The 15,603-nt window shown below is 40.4% G+C and overlaps 1 protein-coding gene across 4 annotated transcripts in view; it reads right to left on the reverse strand.

Moving 5' to 3' along the window:
- B4GALNT1 (beta-1,4-N-acetyl-galactosaminyltransferase 1) overlaps window positions 1–15,603 on the reverse strand; it is a 556,280-nt gene that overhangs the window by 364,327 nt on the left and 176,350 nt on the right. The window lies entirely within an intron of this gene.

A 15,603-nucleotide genomic window follows, 5' to 3' on the forward strand; every position in this document is an offset into this window, starting at 1 on the left:
TCCTGTTGCATAATAAGAAGCCACCAAATCTTCTAGCCTTCAGGAACACTCTGAAAACCTGACTATTTAACACACTGTAGTTCATTGGTCCTTTCTCCTCACTGCATGTCTTTAAAGCCTTAATCGAACGCTTTAGAAAACCATTTAACATAACATAACATGAATTGCACTGGCTCATGTTACAATTGTTAATGTCAAAACCTAGGATGAAGCTATTTTACGGAGGTGTAGTTGAGACCTCTCCCCAAAGGGAATCACAAATTTTCTCATTCAAATACTTCCACCCCCTTGACAAATTTGAACAAGGCATGGAGGAAACAGACTTTACAATTCAGTCTGATGGGGCTCCATGTTTGGAGCAAATTGGTCAAAGAGATCAAAACGTATCAGGGGGTTTCCATTGAACTTAAGAATGATCTAAGAAGAAAATGAAGAAAATGACCGTAATTCCCTCTATAACTGCTGAAAGGAACTGCACCAAATTTGTGTAGCACAGTTGACTTTCAGTCATTTGGTGGCTTTTCTTGGTTTGATGAATTTTCATCCCATCGCTTTGGCACTGTTAAACAAAAAACAGAGTCTCCGTTGCATAAATCGCCATGATCACCAAATAAAATACCTAATCTGTGGTGGCAATGGCTATCCTCCAGTTGTGCTATCTCCACTCCTAGTTGGCCATCATGCACTGGAACACAGGGAGAAATAACAAATAGTGCTGACCTATGCCAGTTTTGTGAAAGCGGCATACTTTGGGACTATATAGAATTTGGATTTTTTTTCTCTCCCAGTAGTCACAACCACCAGAGATTAAAACAAAAACAAACAAAGCACCTTTTGCGTCATTCCTTTAAGGTATAACTGTTCTGTTGAGAAGAATAGCCAGATAAATTCATTTTCTTTTAAAGAGCGTTATGTTTGTTTAAAGTCTAAAAGGGATTGGTAAACCAATTTATCTATTTTTCCAGTTCTCCCTGAACCTTCCCAGCATTGCCCAATGGCAGGTAGATCAAAGGTGCTGTCTCCACAACCCTGGCAAAGAGCTCAAAGCCTGCCCACTTTGGCGTAATGCATCGTCCGGTTTTCCTGAGGGCAGCTTCTTATTCCTTTGTTTTTTTTCCTCCTAATATTAATGGAGATGTGGTTTTGCTTACAAATGGGTGGCTTACCCTCTATAAAATAATACCAGACACCACAGGCACCATTCTTTATAGGAGTAGCATGTATTGCATGTGTTACTTTACCTGATTTGATTTGTGAGTATGATAATGTTTGTGATTAAATGTGATATAAGATGAAAACGTAAAATGTTTAGAGGGATTTCTGTAAACTGTGCACTGCGCTGTTCGTGAACACTGATAACATTGAGCCAATCTAAAGACTTGTTTTTAGGTCGAGCCAAGGCAGCACGCACACACTGTCTACAATACCTGCTGTATTCAGTAAAGAGACTTTGGTCCCGCCTGCTGCTTACCATAGGTTGACTCCACTGTCGCTCTTCTTTGCTGCCTCCTAACTAGTGAATGCAGCTGATAAGTCACTTCCGTTCTCAGCTGAGGAGCACTGGCCAAGTACAGATGAATTCCTCTTGATTAGTGTCCCTCCGCGCGATGCAGGTCCTATTGAGGTGGATTTGGTGGGCAAATCGTTTTATGCACCGGTACATGAGAAATAAACTCTCTACATAGCCTTTCCTGTTACACGCAAAACAGACGGGCTATTTTAATGTGCTTTAGGGGCAGGCTTGTGCGATAAGATTTTATCATCCTTTGTGTTTTGTTTAGCTATTACATTTCTTTTAATTGCACTATATGAGTGTCAAGAGTATGGAGGAAAATATGTATTTTTGGGGGATTGCTGAATGGTATGGGAGGTCTGCAGAATGGTCCTTTTTGGGGAACACTAAGGCAGTTGACCCCTCTGTCCCTTAGGCATGTATCCACTTCAGTGCTTCGTTAGGGCCATGCCCTCACCATCTCATTTTGACGCTCTCTGCCGAATACCTATTCACTAACCCCGCCGCTATATACTGCAACAAAAGGGGACACTCAAATACAGTGGGTCACCATTTTAGAATGTATTTTTCAGCCTGCTCGCGGGTTGACATTAGATTGGTGCATAGTGTGCCACGAGGCAAGCAGAAAGTACAAATGATTTCCTCGAAGAGGGTCTGTTAGTCCCCTTGGGGTGTGATATGATGGATAATTTATCTCATAAACTGATCTCTTGTGGTGAAGCTTTCCATCTGTTAATGCCCCTTAAGAGTTTGATGATGACAGCTTGTGTTACAGCGTACAAGGTAAAACCCAAGAAAGGCCAACTAACCCCTTCAGCCTTCAAAGGTCGACATACTGAATACTGAGACATTTGGTAATAATAACATCTGATCCTTTAGAAATGTATTTATTTTCTACACCTAGTTCCTTTATCTGGCTAAACTAGTAGCGCTTTCATATTGCTAAATGCCGATATTGGGAGCTACATATTAATTGCCCTTTTAATAAGGGGACACCAGGGATAATTGTTCGTTTAGGCAAACAGTCACAACTGGAATTCCAGACTAGTTATATTTTTCTTTACATTCAGCACCACCTTGTAGCCAAAATATTATTTTCTCATACAACTACTGTATAATTGTACTTGGTTGTGAGCACCTGCGAGAGGGCTGCCCTTATTAGGTCTTCAGAGTAATTTTTAGGGTCGAGCCTGCATTGCATGCGCTTGCGCATGCATATCGCAGGGAGACGCTTTAGTATTTAGAAAAGGGCTCGGAGCCCTGTCAACTTCCCGTCAGTGTTTTTTATTGGTTCGTGGGCTTGCCTAATAAAATCTGCTTGCTTTCATTAGTCGAAGGCATGAATACGTCATGCCTTTTCCGGTGGCTAGCCCTCCTCGAGCGCAGCAACCAAGTACAGAAAACATGCGAGGCTCGCTGTTTTCCATCGGGCTCGTGGACTTCTTTTTCTCTAATTTACGAGCACGATCTCGCTTGGCAGAAGTCGAGCGCTTTACATAGTTAATTTCACTTTTTCGGGTTACGTACATAAATGCACTTTTGCCCGATAGGTGAAAAGTCGGGTTAGGAGTTTACAACGCGATCAGGTCTAACATGAGCAAACGCGAGACCCGTTGCATTGTAAATGCTTGTTTTAATTGGTGCTACCACCCTCTTTGCAATGAATCAGTCTACTGATCATAAATATTCATCCTTTCAGGATGAGAAAGAAGAATGTCCCCCCTCAAAACTTACCCGCAAGTGTAGATCAGCCACTTTCTTTTGCAATTTCCAGGGCATTAGCCCCCTTAAAGACCCTTTTGATAAGCTTGACAAAAGCATTCCGTTTTTTTTTTTCTCAACCTAATTTTTCTGAACCGGGCCCAAGCATTTCTGTTAAAGGGGAAAAGAAGGCCTATAAGCATGACGCAGGGCACCTGGATTTCAATAAATTATCGGAAACCTTCCGTAAAAGTGCACACATGCTTAATCACGCACCCTGCCGGGAGGATGTTCTCCCCAGAGAAAATAGCGATTCTGTCACCCTAAATTGTGACCTCAATTATGGGGTCCCCTTTAGGGGAGAGAATGATTCAGATGGAGATATTTCCTCTGATAACAATCAAGACACTAAGGGATTATGGCGTCCTGGATCCATTTCTTTGAAATCTTCTGAAGGGGACATAATTCAATCAGATATGTTTGACTCATCCACTATATATCACCCTCATTCTTCTGAGTGGATTACTGACCAAAAAGTGGCAGACTGTTTCCAGTAAATTATAACAACCTTTAGAGAAAGAGGTCAGGGCTAGGTTTAGGGCAGAGTGCCCCAGACCATCTTTACAAGGGAAAGTTGCAGTCACACCTGACATAGATCCAAAGTTATGTACTTTCTTTATTATGAGGAACCCCAAAAAAGGCATAGCTAGTTCCTGCAGGAATTGCCAAGATAAACCTCTTGATGTTGTTGACTCTCTTACCCAGATATTTTTGCAGTGCAATCTAAACCAACAGGCACTCCTTTATCTGCTAAGATTATTACTGGTTGGGCACAAAGAGCTATCTGTTCAGGGTTTTCACATCAAATTTTATGGATCCTAAATCCACAAAATTTGTCTGATACTTCTAATTTTCCCCAGTGATGAATCAATCCTCATCAATTCAGAGGTGCAAGATCCGTTACAGAAAGGAGACATTTGCAGGTCAGCACTTCACCCGCACGGGATCTTAAGCAATATATTTCTGGTACAAAAGAAGGACAAGGGCTTCAGGTCTGTAATAAACTTAAAATAATTCAAGGAGTGGTTAGTCTATTGTACCTTTAAAATGGAAGGCATACATCTCTTGAGAGACATTCTTCTGACAGGAGATTGGATGGTCAGGTTGGATCACAAAGATGCTTAGCTCACCGTTCCTATCTTCCCTCCTCACCAGAGATTTTCTCCAGTTTTTATGGAAAGACCAGGTGTAAGAATTTCGAGCTCTCACCTTTGGTCTATCCTCAGCCCCAAGGTGCTTTACCAAGCTCCTAAGACTGGTGGTGGAGATTCCTTGTACAATGCGTTTCTGATGATCATCTATTTAGACAACATGCTTCTAATGCACCAATCCCCTCAACATCTCAAATCCAACTTGAACATGACTATAACTCTCCTCCAGGACCACGGTTTTATCATCAACCAATAGAAGTCAGAACTCATTCCAACTCACCGGATTACATTCCTGTGCTTCCTTATCGACTCACTGAAAGCTTCCCTAAGTCTTCCTCCATCGAAAGTCACAAAAATTCGGAAACTCTCCGGACAGTTCTTCGGCGAGACAGAATATCCCTACATCAAGTGGCCAGATTGTTGGTCTTCTCTCATCGTCCATCCAGGTCATCTTCCCAGGACCCCTACACTGTCGAGCCCTTCAAAGGTTAAAAGCCACTCACTTACACAAAGGTTTAACATACTCACAACTGATCTTGTTGACTTTGGAAGCCAGGGTGGAACTCCACAGTCTTAGCCAGGTCATTTGCAATAAAATCTCTCACCAAGGACAAAGTGTCATGCTGAATCCTGATGCCGATGGACAACATCTTGGAGGTTCAATAAATCAATCACCTGAGATATTATTAGCAGACCTAGCCAAGGATTTCTGGCAATATTGCCTATAGAAACAGATTTCGGTGACGGCAGAATATCTACTGGTGACACAGAACACGATATCGGACTGGAACTTCAGGAACTTCTCACACAACAGCGATTGGCAATTAAACTGCTCTACTTTCCAAGCCCTCATAGAAAGGTGGGGTCATTGTGATTTGGACCTTTTAGCCTCTCGCTTGAATCATCAACTCCCTAAATATGTGAGCTGGAGACCAGACCTCGATGCAGCAGCAGTGGATGCTTTCCTTCAGGATTGGTTGATAAATCATCCATATGCCTTCCCACCTTTTCTAATGATTCCCAGGGTGGTGGCTCAAGTCAGATGACAAGCAGCATCCCTAGTACTAGTAATGCCGATCTGGAAATTGCAAGCCTGGTTGCTTGCACCCGATGATCCTTCAAGGTCATCTTTCCTTCATGGAATGGAGGATTTCAAGGGATGCTGGAAAAACAAACAACTTTCAGCAGATGCTGCTAACTTCATGCAACAAGCTTGGGCTTCGGGCACCACCAAGAGGTATCAATCGTCTTGGAGAAAATAGAATAGTTGGTGTGAAGAAAAACATCTGGCAGAAGTTCCTCATATAATAAATTTCTTAGCAGAATTAGCCGAAGCTGGTTAAGCCTACCATACAATAAGCTCCTTCAGATCAGCTATTTCTTCAGGACATAATACAGCTGACAGCAAACCTGTTGGTGAGCATCCTTCGATTTGTAAATTAATGAGAAGTATTCGACTCTCAAGACCTCCTGAACCCAGATATTCCAGTTTGTGGGAAGTTCATATAGTATTACAATTTTTATTAAATTGGCAAGATAATCAATATTTTGCTCGAAAGGAACTATCAGCTAAATTAGCCATCTTACTTTGTCGTATATCATGTAAAAGAGTCTTGGATAACCGAGCATTAGACATTTCAGCCAGAAGTTTCACCCCTGAAGGGGTCATATTTACTATACCCAGATTAACTAAGACTAATATCAGATTGGTAACCTATCAAACATTTCCTGATCAACCTAAATTGTGCGTGGTAAGATGCATCAAAGCATATGATGACATGACAATGGAGGTGAGGCCTCCGGGAGAAAAACAACTGCTCATTGCCTTGCAGAAACCATTCAAGGCAGTTTTATCTCCAACAATTGCCCGGTGGGTGCGATGGATCATGTTGGGAGCCATTGTTGATATTCATAAATGTGGTACTCACTCCACAAGAGGAGCATGACTTCTAAGGCCATCCAGGTAAGCGGCACTTTGGAGGACATCATGAATGCGGCAGATTGGTCATCAGAATCGGCTTTTAAAAAATTCTGTTTTAAACCTATCTCAGAATTCGCACCTCTAATGGTAAGTAAGCTTTGAACATGCATTATCCTCGCATCCGTTTCTGACACAGAATGAAATTTTTTGTAGCTAATGAGAAGGAAAGTTTAAATTCTATTAAGGACAAGGAGGTGAGGATTATCCCACTCTCAGGCATCAAACCCTGATTCCCTGACCCTCCCTATAACTTCGTAATTAGTAAGAAAGGTTCTTAATCAACATTATTTTCTAATGTTTTTTCTTGCAAGATATACAGCTATACATGTTTCCTGTTTTTATGAATATAGTAATGTAACATACTTTTCTTGGTGTGACAATAAATTGTACTCTACAATAGCTTTAAAACATGCATTATCTTTTATTGCATAGGGAATGATCAAAGGTTTGAATAGGATGGTCACTAAAGGCTTAACTTCCTCCAGTGAAGAAGAGGAACAGGAAGGGACATCAAGTTATTATATACATGAGACTGTGTTATGCTAGGGCTTTGGTTACTATGGACACATAGATCCCTAGGCTTCATGGGACTTGTAGTTCTGATGTTGTCATGTATTTTTTCTTTAGTAAATGCTTTGAAACTTCTGTTCTATTATATTAAAGCAAAGAAGGAAATGCATAATCCTCGCCTCTTTGTCCTTAATAGAATTGAAACTTTCCTTCTCTTTACCTAGGACATTTTTCATTGTGTTTCATAATTTAGTGCATCAGCAGTCCTTCTTCTTTTTTCATGAAAAACAGTTGCATAGAAGATGGACTGTTGCTGTTCTCCCAGAGGGTATGCAAGCTGCACACTGGCCTGGATGACTGCAATCCAGGGATGGACTGCTGACAGAGGTGGTCTGAGGCTCTATGTGGTAGCTACGCGCCAGCAGAATGTAAGGCCGGCCTACAAGAATCACTTATCCTGCTCAATAAAGTTTTGAGAAACAACATTTATTTTAATATATATAAATTAAGCACTGCCCTAAATTAACATCTCTGTGTCTGGTGACATTGACAAATCACGTTCCTTTGGCAATGTAGTTCACAAGGTCAATAGAGCATGTTAATTGTAGAACAATTAGCTTGAAAATCTTGTTTTTCTTCAATCAAAAATGCTTTTTGAAAACAATCCTACATATCTGACATATAAACAGAAAACATTTGGCTGCAGTAACATGAAAATGCTTAACAGACACAACAGACACATAGGGCCTGATTATGACCTTGGTGGAGGGGATTACTCCATCACAAACGTGATGAATATCTCGCCCGCCGTATCGCAAGTTCCATAGCACATCATGGAACTTGAAAATCAGCGGGCGGAATATCCGTCATGTTTGTGACGGACTAATCCGGTCCTCCAAGGTCGTAATCAGGCCCATAGTTTGTATTACAGTTACCACAAAATAACAATTTTGTCTTTTTTGATATGTTTTACTTTTTATTGCTCCGATTTTTATATTATATACTATCATGTTTCCACACCATTTTCTGATTATTATATTTTTCAGATATAGGGGGTTATTACAACTTTGGAGGAAGTGTTAATCCTTCCCAAAAGTGACGGTAAAGTGGCGGATTTACCATCAGCCGTATTACGAGTCCATTATATCCTATGGAACTCGTAATACGGCTGGTGGTATATCCGTCACATTTGGGACGGATTAACACCTCCTCCAAAGTTGTAATAACCCCCATAATGTACTTTCTAGTGTCTGACTGATTGCTTTTTGATATTTTTTTCATTTATGCAGATTTAGTATTCCATACCAGCTGATTGCCTCCTTCTCATGTGTGACACATTCAAATAATCTTGCCTTTCCGGGCAGGTTGGTATTTTTGATCCTATACTTAACAATATTAATAATAACAATGAAACCTATTTCCCAGGATACGGTCCTGAGTTGATTTAATTCATGATTAGCTGAAGGTGTAGCACAATATATGTGGGATTTGGTAGCTACAACAGTGTTGGACTGTACTTTAATATTGTTTGGCCTCGACTAGAGGCAGCTTTTAGCCATCTGTTGTTGTTGGCTTATCGTGGACAATACCAGTACTTACAGTGGGTTTGGGTCACCCCATTGCTTACCGCTGGTTGCCTTTTTGTCAGTCTCATTTGCTTGCTTCTTATTCAATGACTTTCCTTCCTCTTCTCGTGTTTTCCTTCACCTACAGCATAGGTCCCTTACGATCTTTTTGACGGTATGACTAGTGTCCTTCTGCTGCTTATTTCCATGGAACTACTTATCTAAATTTTTAGTTTTTACTCCAAGTGAGTGGTTGTGTTTTCTTTCTCTCTTGTGCGCCGTTTTCCCTCACAAATCCTCTCTCCACGCCCTCTGTGTTGTTCTCCACATACCCCAGCTCCTTCATTCCTTGCCTTGCTTCTCTCAATCCCCATTTAGTTTTGTCTCTTTTTTATTTTACATGTACACCCACCTTCTTGGTGACTGCCCCCACTGCTCCCATTGCTCATCAGTGCTTGCATCTTTTCCTGCCCCCTATCTGCTTCACAGTTGCTCCACAGTCCCTGTATCAATCGTTTTTCAATTTCTTTTTTGGAGGGCCCTGTGGATGCAATCGGCTGCCAGATCACCACTTTCAAAACAAATGTGCTTTGGCACGTTTTTTTCACGTTATATTTACTGCTCGAAGATAGGTCTCCACTGTTTTGGAATGGTAAGTAAAAACAAAAAAGAAAATGGGCGCTGAATAATGATACACACATGGGTATGCTTTGTCATCACTGCATCATGTCACATACAGCTTTGGAAGCGCTGACAGACCTCCTTTAAGCCTTTATCTTGAATTTACCACTTTCCCTTTGTTCATTCCTACTTTAAATTGTGTTTTTTTTTGTATATCTCCATTTATTGGGAATAAAAACATTTCATTGCAGTCCAAAAAATGATTCATGGAAATGACTTCTTTGCCATAATATATGGGTTTTATAACTACTGGCAAACATTAAAGCAAACAGGCACATCATGATATGTGTGGAGGATGTCAATTGGCAGAAGTGCAGAGTATAATGTGTTGAATATTACAATTGCTAAGTGTGGGGAGGAGCCATGATTCACAAGAGGCAAAACCTATATTCCTGTGTTTGTCTGTGGGTGTGTATTTATATATAATAAAATTAACATACACTTTTACTTACCGTACTCAAGCACAAAATATAAATTATTTCTCATGGAGATTAAACCTATGTACACATAAAGCAGGATTAGTTAGTTAGGAGTGGGTGTCTAGGTGCAAACTTACACCACTAGTTATGGTTTGTACATTTGTAATCTGGGACATTGCTGGGACACTACTCATTCAGGCACGGATTTATGATGAATGTGTTATAGTACATTACAACATCACAAAACAAAATAAAATGATGGACAGAGTGTTGAAACTTTTCAAGCACTCATCCCCAGTCACAGATCTGGGTTTAATCCATCATTATTTTACTTGCCATGTCACTACAGTTTGGACCCAGACATATGCAAATCAGTCTTGACCATGTTCCCCATGGGAACAGTCTAGCCTGAACTGCCAGGCCAGGTCCTCCCGGACAGGAAACAAGCTTTGTGGTACTAGTTTCAGGGTATCACCCTTTATCAGCCAGGCTAGGGTATGCCCAGCGTGGGCCCCTTGCTCACTACGCCACGGGATTCAAGCTAGCCTGGCTGAGGAAGACTGATTTGCATGTAGCTGGGTCCAAACTGGGGTAGCGTGGTGAGCAAAAAACAATGGAATAAACCCATATCTTCACTGGGGGTGAATGTTTGCATTGTTCAGCATTCCATCCATCGTCTGCTCTTTTTGCATTTACTGTACATTACTACAGCATAATTTCCCAATTAACTGTCCTGTGTGTGTGGCTTGATAGCATAGCTATTGCCAACCCTATGTAAAGAATCTTATAAAGAGATTTAATGTGTATAACAGAGAGGGGCTTTGGTTCCACCCACATGTTGGTGGACAGGAGTATGTGATTTATTTGAGCAGATGTGTGCTTTCACAGGAAAAGTGCTTATTCTCCAACAGCTGTAATCATTTGTTCATTGTCATGTGCACCAGAACGTATTTTCAAGTCCAGCTGTAGTGTTACAACAGAGCTTAACTTATAAACAAATGAAACAGCAAAACGATAAGTCGCCTAGGAAAATTAGATAATTATTAAGTTAGCTCTTCTCTAGATGTGGTTGAGGAATTCAACCAGGTGGAATGTGTTGCTGTGCTGCAGACACAACCACCTTCACCTTCTGCTTGTATCATAAATTTCAGAGTCACGTTAACTTTGCACTCCCTGAGAAAATTGGGTTTTGACTTTCCAATTCCTAGTTTTAAGATTTGTGGGCAGAAGAAACATTCCTTAAGCTCCTCGGCTCCCAAAAGTTAATTTAATTATTTTGTTAAAAATGAATTACTTATATTGTTTTTAACTTACTTCGCACTGAATGTGTGTATAATATAAAGGAAACTAATTTACTTAATTAATATACTGTAATTTTAAGTTACCCTTCCCTGTATTCTAAAAACCCCTTGCTACCCTTTAACACTAGGATTCCCTGAACAATACAAACTCCTAGCTACCCCATAACACTACCCTTTGCTGAACATTGAAAACCCTTACTATTCCTTAACACTAACCTTCCCTGAATGCTACAAGCCACTCAACACTACCCTCCCCTGAACCACTGTAACCCCTTCTGATCACTTAATGGTACCCATTCACGAACCCTAAAAATCCTAACTACTCATTAACTCTACCCAATGTGAACCCTAAAAACCTCTCCTAACCCCTTAAGGGTATGCATCCCTGAACCCTAAAAACCTAAACCACTCCTTAAGACCATCGTTCCTAAAAACTGTAAAAAAAAAACCTTGCTACCACTTAACACTACCCTTCCCTGAACCCTAAAAAATCCATATTACCTCTTCATGATACACTTCTGCAAACCCTAAAATCACATACTACCCACTAACACTACCTATCCCTGAACCCATAAAAACCCTTATCACCCCTTATATTTACCCATCCCTGAATCCCCAAAAAACCCTTACTACTCCTTGGTGCTACCCTTCCCCGAACCCTAAAAATCAGTACTACCCCAAATTGATACACATTCCTAAATCCAAGAAACCCTTACTACCACTTAAAGCTACCCTTTGCTGAGTGCCGCTTCTATCAATCAATCAATATTCTATTTATTCGATCACTTAAAAGCTGATCATAACATTTCACAAAATCATTTAGTAAACAATATAAAAAACATAAAAATATCTAATACATCATTTCATAAAAGCATAACATGTGATAACTGATAAAAATACAAATATATAGAGATTCACGAAAATAAAACCAAGTGAAAAATGCTAGATTAAACAATAAATTATAAAATACACTCTACGCCCGGAGCCCTTTATGAAAGTACAGGTCAGAAAATTAACGAGCTACGAAGGCGGATGGTGGCTTTTGAAGAGACCTACACTTCAACATACTTCAGGACAGTCTATTAATTGGAGATAAATCACAGCCTTGGAAAATTTGATCCTCCTAATAATTGGCACTAGAAATCGTTTTTCAATAGGCTGATAACATATACAAAAAAATCTAAAATGTACTAACGTCTGGGAGAAAACTTAGTAACAAGGGCTAGATGTCTTGTGTTGTTCTTGAGGAAAGCTAAGTATCTACGTAATAGACTGCAGTCTGAATCTGGCTAGCAGCACCCGTTACCAAGAGCTGGAGACCAGGTCCAGATAGGGCTCCACCCCAAAGAGGTTTTGATCAGGCAGTATTCCCATACAACTAGTTTCACTAATTCCATTTTGTTTTGCCTTTCGTTCCTTCAGCCAATGAAGAAATACTCCCTTATCCTTCCTTTATCCTTCTTATTTAATACAGAGGCGTTGTTGAAGATAGAAGGCCATGCAAAATGAAGGGTGGTTTCCCTAATGTACTGAAGCCAGGGAATCCTGTCACCTAAAACACTAGAGAGAAAACCATAAATTATCTCGTTAGTTAAAGAGGCTTGGTTATTACTCCAAATCAAGCACCAGAATTGTAAAAGAGCATATTTTATGTGATCCACAACATACTCTAGTCCCAATACGTCATGTAGCATAGAGTGTGAACTGCTCAATGGGACACCCAACAGGCATTTACGAACCCTGTTTTCTTCTACTTGAACACAGGCAATATCCATATAACCCCAAATACCTGCTCCACATGTCAAAATGGGAAAACATTCTCTCTTGTATATTTCTAATAAGGGGCTAACAGTCTCTTTCCCAGTGTTAGAGGCTAGAGTGAAAATGGTTCAGACTACTTGCAGAAAATGAGGCCCATATTTATACTTTTTGATGCAAAACTGGTCTAGTGTCAAAATATAAATATAGAGTTAAGTTTGCGTTGAATTTGCGTAAAAAAATGACGTAAATTTGCCACAAAAATACTATAAATATGCCCTTGAGTCTTCCTGTTTGAGATGCAGGGGGCCCCAAACACAAGATGTATCAAACATTACACCCAGAGATGGAACCTGATTAACTATGGTTATAGGCCTGCCCTTAACATTCAAGCAACCGGTCTTAACGTTTTAGGGTCACATGCCATAATACATGTTTTGACATAATTAGAGTCCAGGTTCAAAATCCACTAAACCAAAGAAAGGCATCAAGCAGTATTTTATGCAGATCGGAGCTTTTGCAAGCAAGACTGCATAGTCAGAATACAAGAGCACCGAAATGGGCTTATTGTTCAAAACTGGAACATCCTTCCCCTTCCTAACCAACACAGATTCCAGAGCATTACCATAAAGCAAAAACAAAATTGGTGCCAACACGCAGCCCTGGCGGACACACCGTGATAAAGAGAAAGGGTCAGTACCTTCGCCCCCTCCCTGTACCTATCAGAGGCAGTAAAATTGGCATGTAGGGCGTGCAAAAAATCTACCAGCCCTGCCTCAAGGCCCATCGCAGTTTGGATTTCCCATAACTTTGGCCTGTTGGCAATGTCAACCACACAGGAAAGATCCATGAAGGCTAACTGAAGCAAAGTACGTTTAGCAATGTTATAGGTGCTAACCAGCAAATGCAAATTAATTACTTTGCTCAAGTGTTCTTAATCCTTTTCTGAAACGATATAGGACCTCAGATAAGATATTATTCTCCTAGTTTCACAGCAACAACCTGTCCAAGCCGGTCCATCCAGTTATTTCTTACAGTGGAATCTATTAAGGATATTGTGCAATGGTATTTTTGTTCCTGAATGTTCCCCTTTTCAAAAACAGGGTTTATTATTGCCAATGGCTGGGAACACGAGAGCCCATATTTACACGCAGTGTTAATGCTATTGGTGAGGAGAGGTACCCAAAACTCCAAATTGCCCATACAGCGGTCCATAGGACTCTATCTGCCCTATCGCCTTTTTAGATGGACTATTATTTATGGCATCCATTACCACATCTAAATAAAATGAGATATCTATTGGGAAAGGAGTGAGATATGCACCAAAAGAATCTCTAGCACAATCAGGGGGGCATTAAATGGTACAAAAATGATTAACCCCTTATCAGACTCGATATTCACGATCAAACTATTCTTAGGGGTTCTAGGAGATATGTTAAAGGTAACTAAGCTAAAAAATGCCTGTGCATCTTTTAGTTTACATGGTTAAGTCAGCTTTTGCTCAGTCTCATTCTTCAGATCCACCTTCGTAGTTTTTTTACGCCAAGTGTGTACTCCCTTCTGCGTAGCACTATAGCATCTCTATTCCTCAGTTTGCACTTCAACTCCTTCCGCAGGAAGACACCTGGAGTTTGCACCTCTACATGCCTCTTCAAACCATGACAAGTCAGTTGGTTGACAGAAGAACACATGGACCAGTGGTTGTTTTAAGCCTTCTCTTACGAATAACAAGCAAAAAAACTAGAGGATTGTGGTAACTATACACATTCTCTTCTACGTCCCCATTTGATATATAACTCAGCAGGTTGATGTTACAAAAAATGTAATAAGTAGAGGAACAACATCCATACCAGTAAACTTAGGAAAAGCTTGCTCTGCATGGGGCAGAGCACTTTGAAAGTCATATAACAGTAAATATATAACATATGTCCCTTAACATCCTGAAACTTGAGTCCTGATCATGGTTCTCAAGCTTAGAAATGGAGTATGAATGCAACAAAGAAGTAGCTGACTTAGCAATAAAATCCCCTACTAGCGAGTGATTGAACCTTGTGTCCAGGTTGGTATACCTATCAACATCATTATCCCCAAAATCGAAAAGGTTAATCCCCTCAACACTACCCTTCTCTAACCCTGAAAACCACTCACTACCCATTAACGCTGTCCATCCCTGAGTCCAACAACCCCTCCCCAACACTGCAGTTCCCTGAATCTTACAAGCCCCTTACTACCACTTAATGTTACACATTTATTTTTCCTAAAAAAGGCTACTGCTTAAAAGTACACCTCCCTAAACCCTAAAATCTCTTTACTAACAATTAATGCTACTTTCCCCTGAACCCTAAACATGTTACTATCCCTTAAGGTTACCGATCCTTGAATGCTAAAACAAACCCCATACGTCAATATCCCTTAAAGCTAGCCATTCCTGAAACCCAAAAAACCCCTTACTACCGTTTACCACTACAAACCCTTACTACTTGTTAACACTACCCATCCTGGAACTCTAAAGACCCTTACTAGCCATTAATGTTTCCCACCCCTCACCATAATAACCCAATGATACCTCTTAACACTATTCTTCCATGCACCCTAAGAATGCCGAACTACCCCTTAATGCTACCTTCCCTGAACCCTAAAAGCTCCTTACTATCCCTGACACTAACGTTCCCTGAACCCTAAAACCCTCTTACTACACTTCCCTGAACAATATTAACCCTTAATGCCACCCTTACCACTTCCCTACTCAAAAATCTGTATGTGCCCCTTAAAGCAATCCTTCCTTAAACCATAAAGACTCCTTACTATCTATTATCAGTACCCACCCCTGAACCTTATAAACTATTGCTGCCCTAACACTACCTTTCTCTGAACCCTAGAAACATCTCAACACCCCGTATTGCTACTTGTTCACATACCCTAAAAACTCCTTAGTACCCTGTAATGCTATTTTTTTCTGAACC

Source organism: Pleurodeles waltl, chromosome 4_2, assembly GCF_031143425.1.
Source record: "Pleurodeles waltl isolate 20211129_DDA chromosome 4_2, aPleWal1.hap1.20221129, whole genome shotgun sequence".
Taxonomy (NCBI): Eukaryota; Metazoa; Chordata; class Amphibia; order Caudata; family Salamandridae; genus Pleurodeles; species Pleurodeles waltl.